Raw genomic sequence first — 17,328 nt, 5'->3', positions numbered from 1 at the left:
ATAAGGCACAAAATGCTGGAGTAACTCAATGGGACAGGCAGCATCTCTGGAGAAAAGGAATGGGTGACGTTTCGGGTCGAGACCCTTCTTCAGACTGAAGAATTCAGATTGAGTCTGAAGACTGGTCTCGGCCCGAAACGTCACCCATTCCCTCTCTCCAGAGATGCTGCCTGTCCCGCTAAGTTACTCCAGCATTTTGTGTCTTATCTTTGGTGTAAACCAGCACCTGCAGTTCCTTCCTACACCTTTACTATCATTGTTGAGGTTGGAAAAACTACCTAGCCCCATAATTGGGATTAAATCAGTTGAAAGAGTGATTGAATCAGTTGACTGTGCGCTGAGCTGGCGGATGAAGCCGTATCAAGTCCTGCCTAAAATGGCCTGGGCTCACCCATGATGTGTAATTTGTTGAAAATAGCCACCAACTAAACCGTGCAGTTCTTTAATTTGTGTTTACCATTTTCTGCAAAAGAGCAAAATGCCCGATTGTCTCTCTTTTTTAAAACCTGGAGTTTGGCAATAATTTTTTTTTAAAATATACTCCAAGGTTGGTTTAATAGGTGGAAGTTGTAAGAACTCGAGTACCTGTCCAATCTGCTAGCCAAAAGGAGTAGGACTTCAAAGTAGTAGAAATGGTCTGTATTCTGACATTTTGGCAATTATGCTCTAGAAATGATTTTATTATCCTTGCATTTTAACCACCCTTTGACGGTGAATTTAGCTGCAAGTCCGACATATTTGACACTCCAGTGAAGAAAGTGCACCTGTGTGTCTTGTTTCAATCGGACTCATTCACATGATGTGGCATTCTCGCTAGACTTGAAGCAGACAGCCCAACACTGTTCGACTTTCCGCGGGGTTTATTTTGTAAGCGTTGTCAGGCGCTAGCTTGTCGTCATTAGGATCTATCAGATTGGGGAAACTGCAGTTCTGAAAGCCCATATATATTGAAGATGCTGAAAATCAGAAACAAAAGCAGAAAGTAATCAACTGGAAGGGACAACGGTTGAAATTTTACGGCCATCAAACGTTTATCAGGACCAGCTAAATGAGGCTTTTCCCAGCTGTGATGGAAGGCCATTGGCCTGAAGTATTGTAAGAACAAGGAACTGCAGATGCTGTTTTTTTTTTTAAAAAGACACAAAGTGTCTCAGCTGATCAGGCAGCATCTCTGGAGGACATGGATAGGTGACATTTTGGATCAGTGACCTTTTAGATTGAAGAAGGGACCCGATCCTAATCGGACTGAGGAAGAGTCCTGACCTGAAACGTCACCGATCCATCGTCTCCTGAGATGCTACCTGACCCGCTGAGTTACTCCAGCACATTGTGTCCTTTTGGCATGAGGTAACGATTCTGCTTCTTTCCTCCCGGAAGCCGCCCGACCTGCTGAGTTGTTTCCAGCATTTGCTGCTTTCTGCAGTTTTGGTTCAGTAATGCAGTTGGCTCAAGCTCTTCACATCACCGTTCTTGGTTCAGTTCATTTAGTTGTCCACTGCCCTTGCCGTAGCGGTGAACTCACCCGTCCACACACTGCAGAGGGCCAACACACGGTTCACAATTGCCGAGGCTCTTCCCTTCCAACTCCATTTGAGTGGAACGTGACGGAGGAATCTTGACCTCCCTCCATGCACTGATAATTGGACAGGGTCCACATTCCAGCGCTGGGCTCCAGGGCAAAGGTCCACCACACCAATGGTCATGTGTTAAAGTAGTTGCGTTCTAAAGGAGGTTGTTGCGGTGCAGATCCACCACCAACTTTCTGGCACCCTCTGTTCCAGAGCCTTTCCGGATCATCCCTTCTGCCGGGCCAACGGAGGTCCCAGGCTGAGACACCAGCCCGCAAAGTTGGCCATGGAAGTCGGCTATGGGAACGGATCTGCCGGCTCCGTCCGAGCCGGAGTTCCAGAGCCCCGGCCGCAGGGGGGCAAATTTGACCCGTCGATCGGCGCAGAAGTCCCAATGAGGTCGAGATCGGTCGCCTTACCTGGCCTAGGCACCACATTTTCCGGGGTGGGGGGGGCAGGATATTTTGTCAGGATTAAATGGGGGGGGGGGGGAGGGGGGTCTGACCACCAGCTACTGGAAAATTAGTGGTAGACCTGTTCCAAACGTTCAGATTTGAATTAGCAAAACCCAAAATGGTGCATCTCTTCCCAGTGTAATGGAAATATTGTTCTGCTCAGCCAGTGATGAGAGAGGTTCTGAATTGCTGTGTTATTTAATCACGTGATTTATACAAAGGTTTGTTTTCCTGACGTTATTACCCTGAATATGCACAATACGTATTTTCTTTCCTGCTATTATGTTAAAGGAAGTTGCTACACGAATGACTGACTGTGAGATAAATGTTATAATATAAATTGATCAGATGTTTGAAACAGCAATAACGTCCAAACGTGAAGATTGATGCTAAAGCAAAGCCAGGATAATGGCTTTGGCTCGCTCTCCGTTCTGCAGAAGATGTTCCTATGTTATAGCAACATTTTTATTAAATAAATCTTTCCTTGCCTTGCATGTTATGCTCCAGTTTGTTTCTTCCACCACATCTGTTTGCAATACAACAGCCTTTTTATTTTTGTTGCATTACTCCATTCCCTGGAAAGGTCTTTGTCTTACACAGAAGGCAATAGGTGGGTGCCAACCAAAAAATGTTGCAGTTAAAAAGGGTGACGGAGGGGACATGGTGAGATGTAAAAGGCTTGGGTTTACTCTTGTGGAATTTCCTGGGGATCCAGTGTAGACCTTTGTTTAGCGCGCTATCCAAACAGATCAGACAGACCTTGCGATCATGTGGGGTGACGTGCGTAAGAAGCCATACGCGATTCAAAAACGTCCAAATTTAGCGGCACGGTGGCGCAGCGGTAGAGTTGCTGCCTTGCAGCGCTGGAGTCGATCCCGGGTTCGATCCCGACTACGGGCGCTGTCTGTACGGAGTTTGTACGTTCTCCCTGTGACCTGCGTGGGATTTCTCCGAAGATCTTCAGTTTCCTCCCACACTCCAAAGATGTACAGGCATGTAGGTTAATTGGCTTGGTAAATGTACAAATTGTCCCCAGTGTGTGCAGGATAGTGTTGGTGTGCGGGGATCGCTGGGCGGCGCGGACCCGGTGGGCCGAAGGGCCTGTTTCTGCACTGTATCTCTAAAACTAACATGTACATGACACTGTTTCAAGTTTCGTTTATTGTCACTTGTACTGAGGTACCGTAAAAAGCTTTTGTTGCGTGCTGCCAGTCAGTTGAAAGACTATACACAATCACATTCAAGCCGTCCACAGTGTACAGAAACATAAGGGGAATAAAGTGAATACTGTAAAGTCTGATCAAAGGTAGTCCCGTGAGGTAAAGAGTAGATAGACATAAAAAGCTGGAGTAACTCAGCGGGACAGGCAGTATCTTGGGAAAACAGGAATGGGTGATGTTTTGGGTCGAGACCCTTCCTCAGTAGTTCAGGGCCGCACTCTAGTTGGTGGTAGGATGGTTCAGTTGCCAGCTGGGAAGGAGCTATCCCTGAATCTGGAGGTGTGCGTTTTCACTAGGGTTGCCAACTGTCCTATATGAGCCGGGACATCCCGTATTTTGGGCTAAATTGGTTTGTCCTGTACGGGACCGCCCTTGTCCCACATTAGGCCCGGGGGGGGCGCTGTAGGCCCAGATGCGGTAGGGCCCGACGCTCTAGGTTTCTGCCATTTTAGCTCTGGACGGTGTAGGTCCGGAGGCCCGGGCACCGTCTAACGGAGGTTGCATAGCAACCCGCCTCCGGCCCGGGCGGCCACCATTGGTGGAGTGGGAGCACGTAGTCGCTGACTGGGTGAGGTCACGTGGGGCGCGGGGCGGTGACGTCACCTTATCCCGTATTTGGGAGTGAGATAGTTGGCACCCCTAGTTTTTACACTTGCGTGTGAACGTAAGGGTGAACACAACGCCATTAGTTGCACGCTGGGCTTGCTGGGGTGTGGATGGTGCCCTCCAATCATGGCGTCGGGTTCATTTAACACAGACGGCATCTCTATAACAGAAACTCTCACCAGCATTTCTATCCCTGGTGCAGGCTGAAAGAACAATATCTGTTGTGCTTCTCTCGCGGAAGCTAATGGTTTAGGAATTTCTGGCATTTCCTGAAAAAGAGGAAAATAAAAGTATTGTTTCCTGTGTTTACCTCTAGTGACAGAGGTCAAGCCGAGCAGATAACATCAGCCTATAAATAACCAGAGCAGTGCCAGATCGATCCTTGGAGGAAGAAACTGCAGGTGCTGGTTTAAACTGACGATTGACACAAAATGCTGGAGTGACTCAGCGGGACCGGCAGCATCTCTGGAGAGAAGGAATGGGTGACGTTTCGGCTCGGGTCTGAAGAAGGGTCTTGATCCGAAAAGTCACCCATCCTTTCGCTCCAGAGATGCTGCCTGTCCCGCTGAGTTACTCCCAACATTTTGTGTCCATCTTCAAGATCAATCCTTGGCCGGCAGTGAAATGGTATGACTTTACCCAGCAGCTGATGACTACAGGACTTTAAAGCTTCACAGAAACAGGGTCCCCATCACCGATAGCTCAGTAATAATAATAATAATAATTTATTTGAAAAAGGGACAATGTGCATTAATTGACATTTAAACAAATGTAAATGTACTCGAGTTAGCCGAGAGGCTAGTTTTCATTGACAGTCCCTTAGCCTGGTGTTGTTAGGCATCCTCGAAAAGAAGTACAATACAATATGTAGAATAGTTAAAAACAGTACATTACCATACAAAGCAATACAGTTAATTAAAATGAGCAGACAAAACCCAAACAGCAGATGTAAAAATACACTGAGAGTGTGCTCAGCCCCGGGTGACCAAACAATGCTAGTTCCCGCTGTGGGTGGCACGGTGGAGCAGCGGTAGAGTTGCTGCCTCACTGTTCCAGAGACCTGCGTTCCATCCTGACTATGACTACTTGTCTGTACGGTGTTTGTACCTTCTCTCCCTGTGACCTGCGTGGGTTTTCTTCAGGCTCTCCGGTTTCCTCCCACACTCCAAAGACGTACAGGTTTGTAGGTTAATTGGCTTGGAGTAAATGTGAATTGTCCATAGTGAGTGCAGGATGGCGTTAATGTACGGGGATCGCTGGTCGGCGCGGACCTGGTGGGCCGAAGGGGCCTGTTTCAGCGCTGTATCTCCATACTGAACTAAACCAAACTGTCAGTTTTGGTCTGAACTAATCTCAATCTATTGGAGCAAAGACCGGAGGAAGAGTATCTCGTAGAAACTGGGTCATTACAACCCAATGATATGAACAATGACTTTAGACTTTAGATATACACCGTGGATACAGACCCTTCAGCCCATCGAGTCCGTGTTGACCAGCGATCACCCCGTACACTAGTTCCACCCTACACACTGGGGACAATTTACAATTCACAAAGTCTGAGTCTTTGGGATATGGAAGGGAATCCGGAGAACCCGGAGTGAACCCACGCAGTCGCAGGGAGAACGTGCAAACTCCACGCACGCAGACAGCACCCAAGGCCAGGATAGAACCCGGGTCTCTGGCGCGCTGAGGCAGCAGCTCTACCAGCTGCGCCACTGTGACGCCTGAATTTATTTGGGCATTGGCTTTACAGAGGAACAGCCAAACATTGTCAGTACTTGTTGCCAAGGCTTACATGCCTTGGCATGGGTCCCTTGTGTGAGCCTTGGCCTACAGAGGTTGCAAAGAAAGATAGTGGCTTAATTGCCACGATCGTTTTTATTCTGAACTAATGTCCACTGATTGAATTATAAGTAGGGGCAGTGGGTGTAAACAGTCACAAGAAAATCTAAAAACAAAACCTACCAGCAGTATTGCAGGCTCCATCTGCGTAACAACAAATTAATAATAGAAAAGGCTCTGGGAATATTTAATCTCAGTATAGTTACTGTGATATTGATTTGATATCTTGTTTTTGTTCATGATACTCGCTTTGAAATCCCTCGCTTTGTCACCGAGACATTTGCTGAGAAATCAATTGCAAAATTATTCCACAGTAAGTAAACAACCACATTGACTTAAAGGATTCAAACGCGCCCCTTAAAATTCCCGAAGAGAAAGTGGTAAACTTGAGATAGACACAAAAACCTTGAGTAACTCAGAGGATCAGGCAGCATCTCTGGAGAAAAGGAATAGGTGACGTTTCGGGTCGAGACTAGGGTTGCCAACTGTCCCGTATTAGCTGGGACATCCTGTATATTGGGCTAAATTGGTTTGTCCCGTACGGAACCGCCTTTGCCCCATATTAGGCCCGGCGAGCGCTGTGGGCCCGGGCACTGTGGGCCCGGACACTGTGGGCCCGGACACTGTGGGCCCGGACACAGTGGGCCCGGACACCGTGGGCCCGGACACCGTGGGCCCGGACACCGTGGGCCCGGACACCGTGGGCCCGGACACCGTGGGCCCGGACACTGGGGTTAGGAGGGAGAGATAGATGAGCCATGATTGAATGGCGGTGTATTGATGGGCCAAATGGCCTAATTTTACTATCACTTATGCCCTTATAGTCAAAGTCAAGTCAAAGTCAAAGTCAATTTTATTGTCAATCCTCAGCCAGTTTACACAGACAGAAAATCGAAATACCGTTTCCCACAATCCCGAGGAACAAAGTGCATAAAACAAAAGGCACAGCAAACAACAATCAACATAAAATATAAAATATAAAATATAGTCACTTCAAATTTTTTTTAAAAAAGTGTCTGGTGCTGGATGTGCGTGTGTGTGGGGTGTTAAAGTCCAGGTCCCATAGGGGCAGGGGAGAGAGGAGGAAGGGAGGGGAGAGAGTTCAGCATCCTGACAGCCTGGTGGAAAAAACTGTTCTTTAGTCGGGTGGTGCTTGACCTCAGGCTGCGAAACCTTCTCCCTGAAGGCAGGAGGGTGAAGAGGCTGTTGGAGGGGTGGGAGGGGTCACCCACAATGCTCAATGCTTTGCGGGTGAGGCGGGTGGTGTAAAGGACCAGGAGTGTTGGGAGTGAGGCGCCAGTGATCCTCTCAGCAGTGTTCACTATGCGCTGCAGGGTCTTACGGCTGGAGGCTGTGCAGCTTCCGAACCACACAGTGATGCAGCTGCTGAGGATGCTCTCGATGGCACCTCGGTAAAAAGTGTACATGATGGGTGTGGGGGCTCCCGCTCTCTTCAGTTTGCGGAGGAAGTAGAGGCGCTGCTGGGCTTTCTTGGCGATGGACGTGATGTTGTTGCTCCAGGAGAGATCCTCGGTGATGTTCACCCCCAGAAATTTGGTGCTGCTCACCTGCTCCACAGCAGCACCATTGATGATCAGTGGGTGGGGGTGTTGGGTGTGCGTTCTCCTGAAGTCGACAACAATCTCCTTTGTTTTCTCCACATTCAGGAAGAGATTGTTGTCTGTGCACCACGCGGCCAGCTGGTCCACCTCCTTCCTGTAGTGGGTCTCGTCGTTGTTGCTGATGAGACCCACCACTGTTGTGTCATCCGCAAACTTGACGAAGTGGTTGGAGCTGTAGGTGGGTGTGCAGTCGTGGGTCAGCAAGGTGAAGAGCAGGGGGCTTAGCACACATCCTTGTGGGGCACCCGTACTCAGCGTGATGGTGTCCGATGTGTTGCTGCCGACCCGTACGGACTGGGGTCTGGCAGTGAGGAAGTCCAGCAGCCAGTTGCAGAGAAGGGGGCTGAGGCCCAGATTTGTTAGTTTACAAACCAGCTGCTGGGGGATGATGGTGTTAAATGCTGAGCTAAAGTCTATGAACAGCATCCTAACATATGAGTTTTTAGTGTCCAAGTGGGTGAGGGCTGGGTGTAGAGCAGAGGAGATGGCATCCTCAGTGGACCGCTTAGCTCGATATGCAAACTGAAACGGGTCCAGGGAGGGGGGGAGGTTGGATCTGATCTGCTTCATGACCAGCCTCTCGAAGCACTTCATGATGGTTGAAGTCAGCGCTACAGGGCGGTAGTCGTTGAAGCAGGATGGAGAAGACTTCTTGGGCACAGGTATGATGGTGGTTTCTTTGAAGCACAAGGGAACAACAGCCTGGCTCAGGGAGATGTTGAAGATGTCTGTGAGGACATCTGTGAGCTCAGCTGCGCAGTCTTTTAGCACACGACCAGGAATGTTGTCAGGTCCAGAAGCTTTCCGGGTGTTAATCCTTAACAGTGTGCTCCTCACACTGCCTGGAGACAGACAAATAGCCTGGTCGTTGGGGGGGGGAGTTGTTTTCTGCGCAGGTGTGTTGCTCTGTGCTTCAAAGCGTGCGAAGAAGCCGTTGAGGTCATTCAAGAGAGAGGTGTCACTGTCACAGGTCTGTGGTAAGGGTTTGTAGTCCGTGATAGTCCTAATACCCTTCCACAGGCTCCGTGTGTCTCTGCTGTCACTGAAGTGGGCTGTGATGCGCCGGGTGTAGTGTTGTTTGGCTTTCCTGATGCCACTGGAAAGGTTGGCCCTAGCTGCTCTGAGACCGGCTGGATTGCCCTCTCTGAAGGCAGCGTTGCGGACCCTCAGCAGCCCATGGACCTCCCCTGTCAGCCATGGCTTCTGGTTAGCCCGGATGGTGATGGCTCTGGTGTGGGTCACATCGTCAATGCATTTGGTGATGTAGCCTGTAACTGTCTCTGTGTATTCCTGAATGTTGGTTGTGTTGTTGTATGTTGCTGCCTGCTTGAACATGTCCCAGTCTGTAGTCTCAAAGCAGTTTTGGAGTGCAGCTGTGCTGTCCTCTGACCACACACGTACCTCTTTTGAAACCGGTTTGGTGACTTTCACCCGGGGTCTGTATGCCGGTTTCAGCAGAACGGTGAGGTGATCAGAGAGGCCGATGTGGGGGAGGGGGGAAGCCTTGTATGCTCCTTTGATGGTCGTGTAGACAAGGTCCAAGGTGTTGTTTTCTCGTGTTGGGAAATCAACATGCTGGTATACTTTGGGCATGACAGTTTTTAGGTTAGCATGGTTGAAGTCCCCAGCTACGATGAGAAAGCCATCTGGGTGTGCTGTCTGCTGCTCAGAGATGGCCCGGTACAGTTCGCAGAGTGCCTCCTCTCTGTCCTTGTTGTTGGAACTGGGAGGGATGTAAACATAGAGTGATAGAAAAGAAATGAATGAAAGATATACAAAACGATGACAATAATAAAGGAAACAGGCCATTGTTAGCTGTGGGCCAGGTACAGATGAGTTATACAGACAGAGAAATGCACCAGGATGATAGTGAAACTAGTACAATGACTTGTGGGGGAGGGATGCAGAGGTTGGGGTTCCAGGGGTTACTTGAAGTCAGAGAAATCAAAATCATACCGCTGGGGTGTAAGCTGCCCAAGCGAAATATGAGGCGCTGTTCCTCCAATTTGCACGTGGCCTCACTCTGACAGTGGAGGAGGCCCAGGACAGAAAGGTCAGAAGGATTGGGTGACGTTTCGACTGGAAACCCTTCTTCAGACTGAGTCAGTGGTGAGGGAGACACAGAGATATGGAAGGGTAAGGTGTGAAAATGAGACATCAAAGGGGATGCGGTTCAAGGATTTTTATTTTTATTTTATGTTTATGTAAGGTCCACTAAATAGACAAACAATCTCACTGACTTAAAAAAACACACACAAAGTAACAGGTCAGGCAGAATCTTTGGAGAACATGGATAAAGCAATATTTTGTTTTAGTTTTTTTCTCAATTTGGGGCCCTTCTTTGGACTGATTGCAGTGGGAGGGGAGAGGGAGAAAGCTGGAAAGGAGTCAGGGGCAAGTGATAGCTCGAAAACAGACACAAAAAGCTGGAGTAGCTCAGCGGGACAGGCAGCATCTCCGAAGAAAAGGAATAGGTGACGTCTCGGGTCGAGACCCTTCTTCTCATAACTGTGGAACTGGTAAAACGGCGAGAGTGGAAGGGGTGGAAGGGGAGGGGAGGGGAGAGGAGTGTAAGATGAATGAATTTATTTAAAATTGGAGAAGTCAATGTTCATACCGCTGGGTTGTAAATGCCTGCCACTATTCAGTGCAAAGACATGGGGCCAATTTTTGCTGCTTACCACAATAGACATTGATTAACATTTTTAGATAATCACCAAGTTACAGTCATTTTCCCCGAAACATATACAAACACGCCCCAGCCTTTGATGTTTATTTTTTTCCGGTAAGTTCTTAACTTCCTCCTGCATAATTACAGAGCAGCCGAAACCAGTGCCACATCAGGAGATATATTAAGAAGCGAAACGCAGGGGAAAGTTTAAAGGCGATGTGCAGGACAGGTTTTTTTTAACACAGAGGGTGGTGGGTGCCAAGAACACACTGCCAGAGGTGGTGGTGGTGGAAGCAGATAACACAGTGGCATTTGACCTAACAGTGGTATAATGGTGACAGTGAATGAACTCGGTGGCGCGGCTGGTAGAGCTGCTGCCTCACGGCGCCAGAGGCCCGGGTTCGAACCTAACCTCGGGTGCTGTCTGCACGGAGTTTGTACGGTTGCCAACTGTCCCATATTAGCCGGGACATCCCGGAATTTTGGGCTAGATTAGTTTGTCCCGTACGGGACCGCCCCTTGTCCCAAGGGTATTAGCCAAGGGTTGCCAACTTCCTCATTCCCAAATACGGGACACGATGACGTCACCGCCCCGCGCCCCACGTGTCCTCAGCCAGCAGGTGGCCACGTGCTTCCGCTCCACCAATGGCGCCCGCCCGGCCAGTCTAATGTTTTCGTGAGACAAATCCGGAAACAGAATCCCATTTAAAGACGTTTCTTCCTGTATTGTTGCAAAGAGTTAGGTGGCGCAGCGGTAGAGTTGCTGCCTTACAGCGTCACAGACCCAGACTCGACCATGACCACGGCTGGTGTCCGTGCGGAGTTTGCATGTTCTCCCTGTGGTTTTCTCCGGGTGCTCCGGTTTCCTCCCACATCCCAAAGATGTGAGCATCTGTAGGTCAAATAGCTTCTGTAAATTATCCCCCTTGTGTAGGATAGAACTGGTGTGCGGGCGATCGCAGGTAGGCATGCACTAGGTGGGCCGAAGGGCCTGTTCCACTCTGTATCACTAAAACTAAAGTCAAGTTCCCTGTGTACTCTGTAATTCTACCCATGTTTGCTGATGGGAGGCTCAACACTCCCGCTATTCACACCAAGGGAAGACAACAGTGCTTTGATTTCTTTGGTTGTGACGTGCACAACACTGCCCTTCATTATATTCACATAAAAGGAGCTGCAATGTCTTTTAATAATATTATTAAACACAGCGAAGGCAGTGATTCTGACTACTTTATTTGAACTGGCAGTGAAACGGGGAAATGCAGGAAACACAAACAATCCCGCTGAGTTTGGGTGGGTAAGTGAACTGAAGCAGATTTCTGCGTCTGGAATACTTCATGTGTAATCTCCTTCCTGAATTTCCAAGGGATACCGACCCTGTGGGAAATGCCTGGAATGAGAATTAGTGTCAAAAAGAGTAAGGTGTAGCACGAATTAATTGAAATAATGGAACTGTGGGATTCACTTCCAGAGGGAAATACATCAAGTTTAAGGCATTACAATACATCAGAGGGAGGAACGTCCGGCACGGTGGCGCAGCGGTAGAATCGCTGCCTCGCAGCGCCAGAGACCCGGGTTCCATCCTGACTACGGGTGCAGTCTGTACGGAGTTTGTACGTTCTCCCCGTGACCGCGTGGGTTTTCTCCTGGCACTCCGGTTTCCTCCCACACTCCAACGGCTTGCAGGTTTGTAGACTAAATGTGTAGGAAGGAACTGCAAGTGCTGGTTTAAACCAAAGACAGACACAAAAAGCTGAAGTAAATACATCGTGTCATTAAGCTGGAAAGAGTGCAGCGAAGATTTACACGGATGTTGCCAGGACTTGATGGCAGGCTGGGACTCTATTCCTTGGAGTGCAGGACAATAGACAATAGACAATAGGTGCAGGAGGAGGCCATTCGGCCCTTCGAGCCAGCACCACCATTCAATGTGATCATGGCTGATCATTCTCAATCAGTACCCCGTTCCTGCCTTCTCCCCATACCTCCTGACTCTGCTACCCTTAAGAGCTCTATCTAGCTGAGGGGTGATCTTATAGAGGTGTATAAGATCATGAGAGGATTGGGTAGGGTGAATGCACAAAATCTTTTACCCAGAGTAGGGGAATCTAAAACCAGAGAACATTGGTTTAAGGTGAGAGGGGAAGGACTTAAGAGGAACCTGAAGGGCAACTTTTTCACTCAAAGGTTGGTGGGTATATTGGAAAAGGTTGCCAATATACTGGAGTATATGCTGGAGTAACTCAGCAGGTCAGGCAGCATCTCTGGAGAAAAGGAATAGGTGATGTTTTGTGTCGAGAGCCTTCTTCACACTGAGAGTCAGGGGAGAGGGAAATTAGAGGAATGAAATGGCACAAAACAAATCAGAGCCGGCACTGATGGCCAAAGGGCTCACAATGGTCCATTGCTGGCTGTGGAAGAGGTGATAACGAGGGGATACGAACAGTAACTCTAGCAGGACGACTAGGGTGGGGGATGGGGGGGGGATGGAGAGAGAGGTTGCAAGGGTCACTTGGTTAGAAATATCATGGTTCACACCGCTGGGGTGTAAGTTGCCCAAGCGAAATATGAGGTGCTGTTCCTCTAATTTGCGATGGGCTTCACTCTGACAGTGAAGGAGGCTGTTACTTTATGCACATCTTTCATTCATTGATTCTATATCTTTCTATATCACATCTCTTGTTTCTCCTGACTCTCAGTCTGAAGAAGGGTCTCAACCCGAAACGTCATGTGTGTGTACGTATGAGTGCATGGATATATGTATATATCGGCAGATACTCCTGGGAATATCCTCGTCCATCTTCTCTTCACTCTTCCCAGCTCCGGACTCGGGAGGAGGTGTGAGGGAGTGTTGGGAATGGCTCTCCACTGCTGTGAGGTGAGGTGCCTCCTGCAGAGGGCGCTAACCGGGGAGGTGTGCAGGAGGGCAGAGGTTTCAGACCGTCTCCCTAACGCAACTTTAGTTGCACGACCCCCCCTCATGGTCTCCACACCTGCGATGCCGTGACCCTCCGTATAAAGTACAGATGCTCCCCCACTTACGATATTCCGACGATACGAAGGCGCAAAAGCTGGGCGACGGCAGCGAGCCGCAACTCGCACCCGGCCACGTGATCGGGCGTATTAAATGCATTTTTCGACTTACGATATTTCGGACTTACGATGGTTCATCGTAAGTCGAGGAGCACGTGTAACACAAAATGACTAAACCCTGCGATTATCAGCACAATCCAAAGCTTGCAACTCCATGGTTGGTGGCAAGCAAAAACCTGGAGTATTCGCACAAAATTGTTTCATTGCAATGGGGACACAAATGATTTAAAAAATAAATCATAGACAATAGACAATAGGTGCAGGAGGAGGCCATTCGGCCCTTCGAGCCAGCACCGCCATTCAATGTGATCATGGCCGATCATTCTCAATCAGTACCCCGTTCCTGCCTTCTCCCCATACCCCCTGACTCCGCTATCCTTAAGAGCTCTATCTAGCTCTCTCTTGAATGCATTCAGAGAATTGGCCTCCACTGCCTTCTGAGGCAGAGAATTCCACAGATTCACAACTCTCTGACTGAAAAAGTTTTTCCTCATCTCAGTTCTAAATGGCCTACCCCTTATTCTTAAACTGTGGCCCCTGGTTCTGGACTCCCCCAACATTGGGAACATGTTTCCTGCCTCTAACGTGTCCAACCCCTTAATAATCTTGTACGTTTCGATAAGATCTCCTCTCATCCTTCTAAATTCCAGTGTATACAAGCCTAGTCAATCCAGTCTTTCAACATATGACAGTCCCGCCATTCCGGGAATCATCTGCGATGTTCTTTTTTTTAAAATACACTGCACGCAGTAATCGGGCAGGTTTAAAGTCTACCGATTTGTGTCAAGTTTCAATGAGGAACCTGAGTTGCACAATTTGTTCACAGCATCAGTCATCTGATCGCTTTTCACCAATAACTTTCACAGCCTCGCAGTTGAACACACAGAGTCTGTGGTCTGTTTGCAGGTTGTGAATAATGCATGTGTTCTGCTCCAGCAAAACCCGATCCTTCCTGTGAGAACAGCCGGAATCACGGCAATCTGAACGACAATCTCCAAAGTGCAACCTCATCTCATCCCTGTCCTTCCTTCACCTCCAGCAGCCTCTCTCTCTCTCCCTCTCTCCCCCCCCCAACCCCCACCGATCTCCCCTCTGTAGCCACTCAGTCTCCAAGACATTGCAAGATCCTGAAGAAGGGTCTCGACCCGAATATTTTCGTCCCCTTTGATGTCTTGTTTTCACACCTTACCCTTCCATATCTCTGTGTTTCCCTCTCCACTGACTCTCTGAAAAAAAGGGACTCGACCCAAAACGTTACCTCTTTCTTTTCTGACCCGCTGAGTTACTCCAGCATTTTGTGTGTGTAAATAATCAGAGACTAATCCCATCCCAGTCATTCCTTCTTCTTCCTGGTCCCATTTGGGCAAAAGGTACAGGAGCTTGAAAGACCACCCCAGCAGGCTCAGGAACAGCTTCTTCCCCTCTGCTATCAGGCTTCTGAACGGTCAGGGTACTGCCCGAATTCACCACTACCCCATTGCGGACATTGGACTTTGTCTCTGGAAATGATGCTCTACAATGCTGAGAACTACACCAATGAGCCAAAACATTATGACACGATGAGCCAAAACATTATGGCCACCTGCGTAATATGCCGTTGGTCCTCCGTGTGCAGCCCCATACGCAGCAGGGTGCGATGCACTGTGTATTGTGACACATTCCTCCCGTGACCACCATTAACATTTTCTGTGACCTGTGCCACAGTCGACCTTCTGTCGCTTCGGACCAGACGGGATAGCCTTCGTTGCCCTCGCGCATCGATGAGCCTTGGGCGCCCAACACCCTGTCGCCGGTTTGTGGTTTGTCCCTCCTCGGACCACTGTCGGTAGGTACTCACCACTGCTGACCGGGAGCACCCCACAAGCCTTGCCGTTTCAGAGATGTTCTGACCCAGTCGTCTGGTCATAACAATTTGGCCCTTGTCAAAGTCGCTCAGGTCTTTACTCCTGCCCATTTCTCCTGCATCCAACACATCAACTTAAAGAACTGACTGTTCACCTGCTGCCTAATATATCCCACCCCTTGACAGGTGCCATTGTAACAAGAGAATCAATGTTATTCACTTCACCTGTCAGTGGTCATAATGTTTTGGCTCATCGGTGTATATTCTGTACTCTGTATCTTCTCCTTTGCTCTACCTATTGTACTTGAGTTGGACATGATTGCATTCATGTATAGTTGTTGATTGGATGTGCAGGAAGGAACTGCAGATGCTGGTTTAAACCAAAGATAGACAAAATGCAGGAGTAACTCAGGCAGAGAGAGAATGGGTGGCGTTTCGGATCGAGACTGAAGAAGACGTTTCGGGTCTTCAGTCTGAAGAAGGGTCAGCCATTCCTTCTCTCCAGTGATGCTGCCTGTCCCGCTGAGTTACTCCAGCATTTTGTGGTGATTGTAGAGACGTGTCACTGTACCTCAGTGCACGTGCCAATAAGAAAACGTGAACCTTGCCCCTCACGAGCTGATCAATGCACTCTGGTGCCAGGCATCTTCCTGATCTTCCACTCCTTCCCCACCATGGGAAGGCGAGGGGTGGTGAATCTGTGGAATTCATTTGCTCAGTCTTTTCTATTATTTGTTACTGCCGTGAGGAATTTATGGATAATTTATGCTTTGTGTGTTGTCTGCACCTTGTGTCTGTGATTCTGCTGCGAGCAGGAATGTCGTAATGCTTGTGCATGCGACAAGACTTGACTTGACTCGAATTGACTTGAAAACTGACCGGGTGCAGAGAAGATTCACGAGGATGTTGCCAGGACTCGAGGGTCTGAGCTCTGGGGAGAGGTTGATCAGGCTGGGACTCTATTCCTTGGAGCGCAGTAGGATGAGGGGTGATCTTATAGAGGTGCATAAAATCATGAGAGGAACAGATCGGGGAGATGCACAGGGTCTTTTGCCCAGAGTAGGTGAATCGAGGACCAGAGGACATCGGTTGAAGGTGAAGGGGAAAAGATTTCATAGGAAACTGAGGGGCAGGTTTTTCACACAAAGGGTGGTGGGTGTATGGAACAAGCTGCCAGGGGAGGTAGTTGAGGCTGGGACTATCCCAAAGTTTAAGATACAGTTAGACAGGTGCATGGATAGGACAGGTTTGGAGGGATATGGACCAAACACGGGCAGGTGGGACTAGTGTAGCTCGGTAAGTTGAGTACGTTGGGTCGAAGGGCCTGTTTCCATGCTGTATGACTATGACCAAATAGGGAATTGGCATGAGGTGCCGTGAACTCTGCATTTCATCATCTCTCTCCAGCATTTTGTGCCTACCTCTGCATTTCATCTATCTCTGTCTCCACTGAGCGGATGAATGAAGTCACAGCGCATAGCGGTTAATTCCCCTCGTCCCACGGCACTCGTTGATGAATGGTCCCTGTGTCATTATGATATATATTTGTATCTGATGAAAGATATGAGTGCTGTGCTGTTCCTGACACCCCCGCCACACTACCGCAGGGCCCTCGTGAAGATGGATGAGCACGTCACCAATAATCTCATCACGCACAAAGCCGCTCCCTCTGGCTACCTTCGTAGTGGACGGGCAGCTTTGCATCTCATTCCAAGGTGCAAACACACATGGTCCAAAACAAAGGGCGGCACGGTGGCACAGCGGTAGAGTCGCTGCCTTACAGCTCCAGAGACCCGGGTTCGATCCCGACTACGGGCGCTGTCTGTACGGAGTATGTACGTTCTCCTCGAAGGGCCGAATGGCCTACTCCTGCATCTATTTTTCTATGTTTCTATAAATGCACAGAGTCTTTTACCCTTAGTAGGGGAACCAAGAACCAGAGGACATTGGTTATGGTGGGAGGGGAAAGATTTAATATGAATCTGAGGGGCAACCTTTACACACAGAGTGTGGTAGGTAAATGGAACGAGCTGCCAGAGGAGGTATTCAGAGGCAGGTACTATACAACATTTAAAAGATATATTAGCAGATACATGGATAGGAAAGGTTTAGAGAGGAATGAGCCCAAAGTGGGCAGATGGGACTTGCAGTGTTGGTTGGCATGGGCAAGTTGGGCTGAAGGGCCTGATTCCATGCTGTATGACTGACTCTAAGGGTCCTGACCCGAAACACCGGACACACATGTCCTCCAGAGATGCTGCCTGACCCATTAAGTTACTCCATCTCTATGTGTCTATGCAGGATTCCAGCATCTGCAGTTCCTTTTGTCTCCTTCCTCACCATTATCAACGTTCCCCTTCCCCCATTGCATCACCAAATATTTCCCCACTCCCTTCTCCTCCTTTCCT

This window comes from Rhinoraja longicauda, chromosome 6 (assembly GCF_053455715.1).
Source record: "Rhinoraja longicauda isolate Sanriku21f chromosome 6, sRhiLon1.1, whole genome shotgun sequence".
NCBI lineage: Eukaryota > Metazoa > Chordata > Chondrichthyes > Rajiformes > Arhynchobatidae > Rhinoraja > Rhinoraja longicauda.
This window is presented reverse-complemented; position numbering follows the sequence as displayed.